Source organism: Ursus maritimus, unplaced genomic scaffold, assembly GCF_017311325.1.
Source record: "Ursus maritimus isolate PB19 unplaced genomic scaffold, ASM1731132v1 scaffold_14, whole genome shotgun sequence".
Taxonomy (NCBI): domain Eukaryota; kingdom Metazoa; phylum Chordata; class Mammalia; order Carnivora; family Ursidae; genus Ursus; species Ursus maritimus.
This window is the reverse complement of record NW_024423786.1, coordinates 26769238-26781336: the sequence shown is the minus strand read 5'-3', so window position 1 is coordinate 26781336 and position 12099 is coordinate 26769238.

Below are 12099 nucleotides of genomic sequence, written 5' to 3'. Positions count from 1 at the left end.
CGCCTCCAAACTTCATGGCAAGGACTAGAAGACTCCACAAAATACCTCTTCATTTGCCTCCTTCTTCCATGCCATCTGCTGAATTACTTGTTTAGACTCTACCTCCCTAGTAGAAGAAGTTGGCTAATCTCAGGAAGACAAGATCTGAGGAATTAAATATTGCCTAAGTACTTAAAGGCAGTATATCATGCAATGGATGAAGATCTTTGATTCTGGAGGCACACTGACTTGGGTTCAAATCCTAACTCCACCACCCCCATTGACTTGCTGCTAGGATTAGACAGTGGATACATACAGCATGCTTCAGAAAGTGAACCCTGACTATGTGCCAGCATGTCATGCCCTGTGCTACGTGGAAGGATGGAAAATAAAACAAGCAAAAGCAGTCATGGTTCCTGTTCTCTGAAGTTAATCTAGATCATACTAATGTATTCCAGTTAGGATAGAAAATACATCAATGGAAAATAGGGAGCAAATTAAGTCCTTTCTGTAAGTTTTTATTAAGCACTTACTATATACTTAAAGGTGTGCTGGACTGAGCAAGTAACTTGATTACTATCCTTACTAAAGAAATACTTGTCTTTAGCAAGCTTTTAATATTTCAAGGTCACACAAATGACCTTCTTTTCTTACCAAAATACAATAAGGTAGAACAGGTTACATATTAATTATTGACCCCTGGGACTAATCACGTACCTCAGAAGCATTTTCACTTCAGGTAACCCTTTGAATTATCTTTTTGAGCCTCTACAAGGTTAATAAGAATAGCAAGGCTATTATTGCAATAATACCCTTACAGAGATAAAGTGAAGCTCAGAGACACCAAGTCCTATCTTTGGGAGTGTCTAGAACCCCAATACTTTTTTTTTTCCCCTGAGCAGTATAAGTAAAGTCCATTTGGTTCCAATTCTAGGGTATGATTTCCCCAACTTTTCTTTTCTTTTTTTTCTTTAGTTAATTGATTTGAGAGAGAGAGAGAGCGAGAGAGCGCAAGCACACATATGTGGGGGGAGGGGCAGAGGGAGAAGGAGAAAATCTCCAGCAGATTCCCCACTGAACTTGGAGCCTGACGGGGTGCTCAATCTCATGACCCTGAGACCATGACCTGAGCTGAAATCAAGAGTCAGATGCTCGACTGCGCCCCCCCAGACGCCCCCCAACTTTTCTGTTTAAGAAAATATTTTCTGATTGTATGCTGGGCTCTATGCTAAGCACTTTCTACATTTCCTTATTCAATCTTCAAAGCACAGTATGAGATGGAAATTATCCTTATTCTTCTCATTTTACAGATGGGAAAACCAAGGCTCAGAGCGTGTCTGGAATTCACCCCAGCTCCCACGGTCAGGAGGTGATGAAATGCGAATGCAAACCGAGACCCGTTGGGCTCCAGAGCCCTTCACCAAACACCTGAATGCCTTTCTGATGCCCTTTCAGACTGACGGCACCGGTCCCCTAATCCATGTAAAACAAGTTGTGCTTTTCTCCCTGCTCACACAGAGGCCCCCACATCACTGGCAAGTCATAGGAAATTCTTAAGTGGCTGCTTATTAATAACATTTTCAGTTGATATTAGGCTGCCTTTCATCCAGGGGAACTCAGCCAGCTCCATACACAGAGAACCACTGAAATCCAGCCATTTCTGGTATGGCGACGGGCCAGCTGGCAACAGCATCCCTCAGGGGCTTGGCTTGTGGGGATTCTGGCAATGGTCACACCCTTCAAAACTTGACAGGGGCCCTTTAATATCCGTGCTGAAGGGCTTGAGGCAGAAACTTCCCAGAAATCCATGTTCCTCAGTGAATGAGGCCAAAGGCTCAAGACAACCCCAGCAGATTTGGGGAACAAGAACATCAAGAAATTGGGTGTTTACCAAATACCGAAGCTGGAAGTAAAGCCCCTCGATTCAGATTGAGTCAGACACAATAGGGAAAGACGTTATTTTCAGGAGAGACCTGGCTTCCGTCAAGTCCAGGGGAAAAAAACAAAACAAAACAAATTTCTCAGGGTTTCCCACAGCGAGGGGCTAGGCAAAAAAGGCAAGACGCTGACTTCCCTTCCATGGAAGCTGGGTGTATGGAACGGTTTTTGTGGTTTTGTTCTGAGCCACAACTAGTTTCCTCATTCTGCAGCAGCAAGCGGACAGGGGGAAGTACACGGAAAGAAAATAATATTTCCGAGTTTCATATTTTATTGGAAAGAAGCCCCTGATGAATTGAATTCACATGGTCTACAGGAGTAAGGGTTGGAAAATACTTAAGAATTTGTTGTATTCAGATTTTGACAAGGTGATGGTTGAAGAATGTATGCCCCTGGATGTACCCCCACCCCCCAAGCCTATTGGAAACACCCACACCCACACACTTTTGGCACAGTTGTCACACTGAACAATGGTCCAGACCATGGACTTCCTCGGAGCATGGATGAGTCTCGTCATTGCTTCATTAGCTCTTCTCACTACTCCTGCCTTTGTTCTCCTAGTCCAATTAACCACGACCTCCTGCCTTGGCTACTGTAACAGCCTACTTTTCTAATTCCCTGCTTCCATCTTTGCCCTTCTAGAATCTATTTTCCACAAGCTGTTTGTTTTTAAAACAAGGGAGACAACACTCAAGACTCCTGCTTAAACTGCTGGTTCCCAATGCAGTCAGAATGAAGTATACTCTCCTTAGCCCTGGCCACAAGATCCAATGTAATCTGCCCCCTTCCTCTCTCTCCCACTTTATTTTGTCCCACTCTCCACACAGTCTACTGTGTTTCAGCCACACTGACCTTTAATGTGTCCTCTGACCTTGCCAAGGCCATCTTTCTCTTTGGATCTTTACAGTGGCTCTTCCTGTGCCTGGAACATCCTTCCCTGTGCTCTTTACGAGCTGGCCTACTCTTTACCATTCATGTCATTCAGAGTCACCTCCACCAAGGACCCTCCAGAAAGTAGCCCACTTCCCCTTCTCATTTGCTCGCTCTTCTCTTATCCTTCAATTTTTTTTAACATTTGTCACGCTCAGAAACTGTCTTACTTGTCGATATGTCCATTATGCTTTTCCTACTATAATGTAAACTCTACAAATTCAAGGAGCTTATCGTGTATCTAGAACAACAAGCATTCAATAGTTATAGTTCTTTAAAATGTGGAATCTTTAATGCCCAGTTCAGAATCTAGCTTGGCAGTTCTCAACCAGAAGTCTCCGAACCCTTCACGGCCAGGCAAACAAGATCATGATCGCTGTGTAAAATTCTCTTTTCTTTATACTTATTTTCTGCAATAACTGAAAATGTGTATGTATGTGTGTATATATATATATATATATATATATAGGGGAGTGGGAGAGGAAGAAGCAGGCTCATAGCGGAGGAGTCTGATGTGGGGCTCGATCCCATAACGCCGGGATCACGCCCTGAGCCGAAGGCAGACGCTTCACCGCTGTGCCACCCAGGTGCCCCTGAGAATGTGTATTGTTACAACGATGCCAGAAATGCAGAGTGTGAGTCTACTACATACATGATCAGTAGGATGTCATCAAAATCATACCAAAGAAAGACTGCCTTTTTCCTGGATTAAATCAAAGTAGGCAAAGAGTAAGGTAAGGGCACAGAAGAAAGTACTTATTGTTGAGAATGACTGAGAATCGAACCATAGCTAGAGTGTAATTTAATTCTGTTAAGTGTGTTGCAAAATGTCAAGTTTTTGAAAGAACGCCTTGAATATGCTGAGAGACTGAAAACTCCTGACCTAACCCAAAGCAAATGTTCAAAAAATTATGAAAGTGTTAAACAGAATACCAAAAAGTCTCTGAAACACAGAAGAAACAAAGACTGCCATGGCCTTGGCACCTGAGACCGCAGACCTCAATTTGCCCATCTGTAAAAGGAAAGAGATCCAGGTACTTCTCCTTCTAGTGCCACAGAGGGTAACGTTAGCTCCTGGGTAGCCAGGCAGAAAAGTGCTGTGCCCCCTTCCGTAGAGCAGGAGGGGCGTTTTTTCCAGGCACTTAGTAACCTTGAGAGATTTTCCTGGATGAGCTCACAACAATCTACCCTCTAGTAGATGGCAGTTCAGTAGATCTAGCCATTCTTATCTTTCGGGTTACTGTATGTCTTTCGGGATCTGATGAAGGCTGAGATCCTCTCCCTTTAAAAAAAAAACAAAACACAACTCCCCCCTCCAAACCCTACATATATACATTCACAGAAATTTCGCATTTAATTTCAAAAAGGTCATCAATCTTTGCTGGGCCTTTGGTACTCCTGGATTCCAAGTTTAAAACACCTGTGGTTTTGAGAACTGGCTGAGTGGAAAAGGCCTTCTCTGCCACTCCCCACAGGACAGAGACAGCGCCTTGCATGGCGCAGATGTTCTAGTTCTCACTCTCTTTTAAAAATTCAAAATAGCAAATGATATCATAGTTACCACTTAGGAAGCCGAACCTTAGCAATTCAATGGTACAGAATTTAAAAACAACTTTTAAGCATGGCTAGGGCAAAACCATGGTGGTGTTTAGGCAGCAGGTCAGGCAGCCGAACTGACCAAAGGGAAGGGAAGGCAGTTTAAGTCAGTCTGATCAGTCGAGTCCAGTGCTTAGGTTGCTTTCCACCTACTCATCTTTCAGAAGCCATTCTAGCAGGAACCCGAGCTCCCGTTGTTGGGAGAGGAATATGTGAATTCTTTGCTTTGCATTTTCACCCCGCTTCCTAATGAGGCAGGTGTTTCAGAGTGTCCTAACCTGCACAGAAAGCATGAGAGACGGGTGGGGGACTCACTGTTCCAGCTGGTGGCAAGCGTCTAGTCTAGACAGGCTTTCCAGGTGACTTCTGACATGATGAACCCACAGGCGAGGAGTAAATTTAAGCAGTCATTTAAACTGACTCCTGATTCTTGATGGCTAAGCTGTCAGGGGGAGGGCTTTAGCCAAGCACTGTGCAGTTGCTGAGCCCAAAGCAGCCATTTCCTATGCAGGGTCACCCACCTGATGGCTAAACTGCCCAGGGGATGTCTACAGAGAGCAGGTCATTGTAACGTGGGTATTCCTCCCGGAACATTGCAGCAGGAAAGCTGGAGAAAGACTCTACATTCACTGGTGGTGAAAAGTGACAGGAACCTTAACCACACTCACCAAATATAATCACAACTACAGGATGCATATCCCAGAGAAAGAAGAAAAACTATTAAAACTTTAATTAACTAAAAATTCAATGAACTCAGACTTTCAATAGGCCTGCACATTGTCCACTTTGGGGAGGGACAAAGAAAACGTAGAGCAAGTGGAAAACAGAATTTCTTCTTCGCACGTCTAAGCAATTAGGTGTTTAATACATATTTACCAAACTGAAAAGAGAATCAACCTTCAGGGAGTTTTTAAGGGTTAACATTGCGTGCAGGTTAAATCTCTTGGGCCAAGTGCAACGGCTGGGTACAGGCTGCATGGCGTGCTGGGCTGAGAACGATTTGGAGACCTTGTTGGGATGTGAGGAACAGACTGTAGGGTTTCATCAGTGAGACTGGGGCCTGGTGAGGCAGATGCTAGGTACTCACCCTGCTAACTCGATAGTCGGGATGCTTCTAAGAATGGAGTTCATACATGGGGACACACACATTCACATAAGAATAAGTTTCCCACCTGAAGAAGACTGCCGGTCTCAATCAAATAGTAGCTTCTGGGGAATAATAGGGAGGAGTGAGAGGAGAAAGCAGACATCTGCTTACTCTGCCAGATCGCAGCCTGGTGTCCAGTGAGGTGACAGATAAAAAATTCAGAGGATGTTTGCAATCAGCCTTTTATGACTCCCACCGAAGAACAAGTTCACTGGGAATTCATGTTCAGGATAATAATTTACACGGCTGCCATGTCCTAAATCACACGCAGTTGGGTAACCCTGCTCTTCCTATTAAGGCAGAAAAGTGATTGGGTGTATTTTCCAAATTGGCAAAAATAAGACAGGAAACTAACTTGGATTTCATTCCAAACAACCAAAACCTCAGTTAACCAGAACCTCCCATTCCTCTGAACATTCCTCTTAGGGAACACCTTTTTGGGGGGCTAACTGAACTACCCAAGACAACATGGCAAACACCTGTGCTCTTCAAAACTTCACAGAGCATTTGGCTTTAATTTACATAAACTGGAACATTTTTTACTTAAGACAAATACGACCTCATCTGGAAAACACCTCCTCTACCTCTTCTAATTTTAGGTGTCCTAAATGTTTAGGTGAGCATACCAGAGAAATGAATGTATTTTTTTATAGTATGTGTGTATAACACACACACACACACACACACACACACACACAAAGTTCCAAGATCTTTCCCATCTATTGTGAAGGCTCCAGACTCCGATGACATCAACTCAAATCCCAGCCTGACGATTTATGAGCTGTGGACCTTGGGCAAGTTATATAACCTCTCTGTGCTTAGCTTCTATAGAATACAGATGATAAGAGACCCTCCCTCATAAGGTTACCATGAGTATGAAATAAGATTCAGCCACACACAACAGTGAGCACAATGCCTGGCCTTCAATGCTGGTTATTAATTATTTTTATAACTCTGTAGGAGAAACTCTGTAAGAGCTAAGTGATTTCTTTGAGGTTTACTCAAACAAGGAGTGATATAATTGGGATTAGAACCGGGGACTTCTGAACTTAGTTACATTTTCCTTCCCGTGCAGCACTCGATGCCCATTAGAAAGGTGGGTAAGAAGGAGCAGCACTGGCATCACCAGGGAGCGTGTTAAAAATGCTGAGTCTGAATTTTAGCAACACCCCAACGTGTCTACACATCCAACCGGGGCAACCTTCCTCTCCGGCACTCTGCGGGATGCCTACATACGTAAGAGCCCCGGAGGGCTTCTGGGACTGAATGAGCAACAGCAACACAGGGCGAGATGCAGGCACCCCCTCTTCACTAGTGTGAAACATCCAAAGGTCAGATGTTTCTCCAGGAAACTCCAAGTCATTCTCTGGAGAGCTACTGCTTCTCATCTTGCAGGCCATATTCACAACCCAGAGTGGTCGGGTCCTGATAGAAAACCTGACCTTTCAGCTCTCTGCGCCACGGCGGCTGACAGTGCAAATCGCACACCACCGACAAGGCTGAGTTCGTTCTCAAAGTTCACGCTCATCAAGGTCAGCGCTGGGAGAGAACTTACAGATGAGTTGATTCAGAACCTTCATTTTAGGGATGAAAAAACAGAAGCTCAGAAGGGGAAACACAGACCTTCTAGTTAGAACCCGATGTACATGAACTAGGGGTCAAAAACGCACAAGCATGGCCCCTCTCTACACTCCGACTGGTGTGCCCCGGGGCGCCTACGATTTTAGCACAGCGGAACTTCCACCCAAGGGCTGCTTCCACTGGCTTTTAGCTTTTACTCCTCACCTCAGTGTGTCTTAACTGACTTTCCAACCAACCTCCCTTCCATTCGAAAAGCCACACTCAAAACCGGAGTTGAAGACGCCACTGTGTTCTGTTTGAGGCCTGACAAATTCTCTTCCATGTTCCTTCTAATCTTATCAAAAGATTAACTGAAAGGATTTTGAGGGCTGAATAATGAGATGCTTCTCAAATGAGAGATCCACAGAAACGATCTAGGAGGTAAAGAAAAAACGTTTACAGTGGACGTTTTGGTAAGAATGTTAGACATTACTGAGGCTTTGGATGATGATTATCCTGGATTTGAATCCCAATTTTACTCTTTATCGTCTGTGTAACCTTGGGCAGGTCACTGAACTTCTAGAAGTCTTGGTTTCTTGACTCTGAAATAGAGCTAGTAATCCCTAGCTGCTTACCTGCTGCAAGAATTAATAAGGCAAGGTATGTAAAGCCCATCACATGCCAGCTAGCACACAGTAGGTGCTCTATCTCTGAGAGTTATGACTTTTTCTATACATTCACACAAACACTAACACAAAGACCATAAACAGATACACAGACACCTACAACATACTTACACGTACACTAACAGCTACTCTGAAAACCTATCTGACCCTGTGACCACAGAAAGTACGGTTTTTCTTAGCTGAGTTCTGGAACTTTCTTGAACAAGCATCTCTGAGGACTCACAACTGACGAATGGATGCCAAGAAAAGGGCTGGAAAAATGGCATCCTGCCCAGTTGAATTGAAATGCTAAGAATTCCTGTCCTAGTTACTTTTAACCCTGGATGGGGCTGGATAACATTTGCCAGGTTTGATTTTAAGGAGCCCGGGGGAGGGGGGGCTCTGAGGCCAGTAGTGCTCCCTGTGTGAGAGGAATGGAGGCAATGCAAGTCAGCCATCTATCATGAGGCACGCAGAGTGCCAGACTGTCAAAGGTACCAACCTGGGCTCCATCTCTGTGCCATATTCCAAGTAGTAAACGATGCCTGTGACCCCTCCAGAGCCTCAGGATGGTTTCTATATGACAGCTCAAATGCTAGGACCAGGAAGAAGGGGGATATCGGAAATCACATTCTTCCTGCCTCCTCCAGGTTCACTCTGCTGTTCTGAGGCCCTGCCATTTGGGTTAACACTTTCCCATTCGAGGCCAGCCCTGACTTCCTTGAGGTCCCCGCTTCCAACCAGGGATGATTCTGGATTCTGTGCCCCTTTTAGTGTCGTATCTCCTCTTCTATGTCAGTGCTCAGAAAATTTGAGTCTTTGGTTCAGCCAACCTGATTTTTCCAGACTTTATGGCCAAACATGTATTGGAAGTTTATCATCTATACCCACCAAGGAAAGGCAGGTTCATATCATACTTGAAAACATGCTCTTTTTAGTTAATGCATTTTTCAAAATGGTCCATGGTGCTCTGGTGGAAAACACACACTGTGTTTAGCCACCAGTAAGGTTTTAGGATTTAAAATGGCTGCACTATGAATTCTGTAGGACAGATGGGGAGAGGAATTTCTAGCTGAAGGAGAACAGAGGCTCCTGTCTTTGAGTTGCAACTTCACCCACAGGGAACCTTCAGCTTTACACTTTCATGGTGGATTAGAGATTGCTCTGATATTCTCCCAGCTGCTTCCGCATTCTGGCTCCCTCCTCCCCTCCTCCTAACTCCTCAATCTAGCCCCCCCCCCTTTCTCTTTCCTTGCTTTCTCCCTCTGCCTTGTCCCCAGGGAAATAACAAAACGAGCAAGCCTCCGGGCTTCAGACTCCAAACAAAAGAGCTGCTCAAACAACAGGCCAAAGGAAAAAGAAAACCTAGTCTCCAAACTCAACTGGCCAAGCCCCCAGTGAGATTTTGGAGGACTTAGGTTGCTGGAAACTCAGTGTGATCTTATCCAACATTTTCTTTCCTGCAACATCCAAACATGCATGCGTGTGCACGCACGCACACACACACACACACACACACACGGACAAGGTATAGAAACAAGAACATGTCATTAAAAATCTTTACAGGTTGGGACCAGAGCAAAGTGGCAAGTGTCAGTCATGAACATCAGTGAGGGACCCAGATTTTCCCAGTGCCTAGCCCCAAAGCTTCTCAGGTTGCCACAGTTCACGGTCACCAGCAATTACCTGATTTGTAAGTACAAAGTCAGGGAAAGAGGGAAGAGAGAATGCTTTTCATGGGCCTTCAGACACAAAAGAAAAGTCCTCGGCCAAAGGAAAGCCACAGTCCTGTCTGAGGGACAGAACATTTTCACTGGGATATGTCTGAAAACAACAGAGACGAAAGAGGACCATGTCTTGAGGCTTCTGAAGGCAGACACTGCTGCTGATTCAAGGCTGGCAGTGCGGTGTGGTGGTTAAAAGCTCTGTTCCAACTCCGAGCCTTTGGAACTGTTGTGTAGCAGAAGCGACATTCTGCTAGGTCCCAAGCTTCATCACCAGCGTGTCATTTAAGGTAAGCGCTTATCCCTCTGTGGCCTTCATTCCCCCGTCAAATGAGTATTTAAACTCCTACCTCCTGTTGTGCATAGGTTGGGCCTAAATGGGAAATATGAACGTTATCGGCACCAGAAAGAAAGAAAGTCCCACACCCAGGAGGTACCAAGAATCGGTCAAGGACATCACAGCCACCATTTCACAGCCATGCTATGCATCCAGGGGAACTGATTTCCAATTTTCACATAAGGAAACCAAAGTTCAGAGAGGTTAGGCAACTCTCTCAAGATCACATACACCAGCAGGGAGAGTGGAGGCGGGCTGCTGTCAAGGCAGAAATACAATTGTCTATGCAAAACACAACTTTACTGCAAACCCACAGAAACCAAGAATGACCAACTCCCAATTCTGAGTCTCCTGAGAAAAAATTTTCTGCAAGACTCCTCTGGTCACTTTTCATTTGTCCTTCAAACCCCTACGTCGGAGCTCCACTTCACCTAAATTTCAAAGAAAGATGTCGAGAAGAAAGGGAGAAAGAGCTGTTAAACTGAGTGACTAATGTACACTCAACTGGCATGAGCCGTGCACTCACAAGTCTGGAAAAGACCCATCATGTCAGTGGAGACCAAACACGGCCTCTTCCTTTCTCCACAGCGCGTCTCCACACTGGAGTCACCCACACCGCGACATATATGCAGCCCTGGGACTTCTGGGGACCCAACCAGCAGCTGAAGCCCACATCCAAAGGCCTCTCCGGATGGAGAAAAAAAAAATGCGAAGTGTCTGCACTGAGCAGAAGAAAGAAAAGGACCGCCTCTCACATGCAAAGTTGGAACTGAAGAGAAATGTGAACAGAAATCCAGAAATGCGTCAATTCCAATTTGGATCCCACAGCTTTCTGCATGTGACTCGTCAGCTGCCAAAACAGGAGAGCTTCTTTCAGCAGGCATGAGCCGCAGCTAGCGCTAAATGATTTTCGTGATACCATCCGGTCACTCTGAGTTCTCCAAAACACAGTAGCCCTGGATGAAGCACTTGATTCTGTCAACTCGATCAATAGGGTGGAAAGTTCCCTTGAGTGGGAATGGATGCGGACATTACAGTCACTGCAGATGGCACCTTTGCCACCAGTAACACCTCTTTGCAGACAAATGGACGTAAACATATTGCCTTTCCAGTAGACCGTCTTGTTTTTAGCAGCAATGCTTACACCCATAGTGATAAAAAGGAAACAAGGACAGCAGTAACAACGGCTCGCATTTACTGAGCTTGCGGCCCATGGCTGGCACTGTGCTCCATGCTTTTCATGCCATCTCATTAAATCCATGTACCTATTGCATTGCCTATAGGTCCTACCGGTCTCCCTATTACACACGCAGGGGTCAATCCTCAGAGAGAGTGCTGGCTCTAAGTGTCTTCAGTGCTGTCACGAATCCGGAGTCTGAGCCCTCGGTCAACATCATTAAATAGTGCCTCACCTCTAAGTTCCCTTCTCATTCTTTAGGCTTCCATAAATGCATCTTCCTTCCTACATTTCTATTTATTCCCCTAGGTAGCATGGGGAACCTTTACAAACCTGCCATTCCAAACGACGCGATTTTATTATTTCTGGCTTCCCCGTGACTATTTATAGGCTGAAATGCCCAGTGGAGCCAACATGTTTTAATTTAAAAAAAAGAAAAAAGAACTTCCGAGGGGAAAGAGCATCTGATGGAAAGGCAAAACCTTTACAAGCACTCAAGGAGCCATTAAAATCCAAATTTCCAAAATATGGTAATTCTGTCAAAGTTGTGACTTACTCTGGAGCCCAGGGGGATACTCATCCTGACCCATCTGTGAAAGCCATCAGCAGCCAATAAACCTTCTGGGGAGCGGGATTAGAGCCGCCAATTCGGCCTCCAGCAAGGAGGCCAGGCTGCTTCCTTTAGTGTAAGTCTCAGCGAGATGGTTTAAAGCAGTCTCTGGAAAGAGATGTTCAAAGCGAATTGCAGCCTTGCAAGCTGCAGCTCTGGTACACGGCAGTCCGTGCCGATACATTCACGGCACACTGGAGCCCTCCCCTGACTGTGGTCGTGGACGCACTGCCTGGAAGCAGAGCTCTCTCTCGCTGGGGAAATAATATATGTGCCTAAATTACACAAGAGCTGTGCTTGGACCAGCGGATGGCATCGCATCTGGTACAGATCACTTACCCTGGTGTGATTTGGCCCAGCCGGCTTATTTATGGTTCATAAAAGTCCCGTCGGACCCTGGCATAGTCTAAGACCATACAACAAAGAATCATGGGAT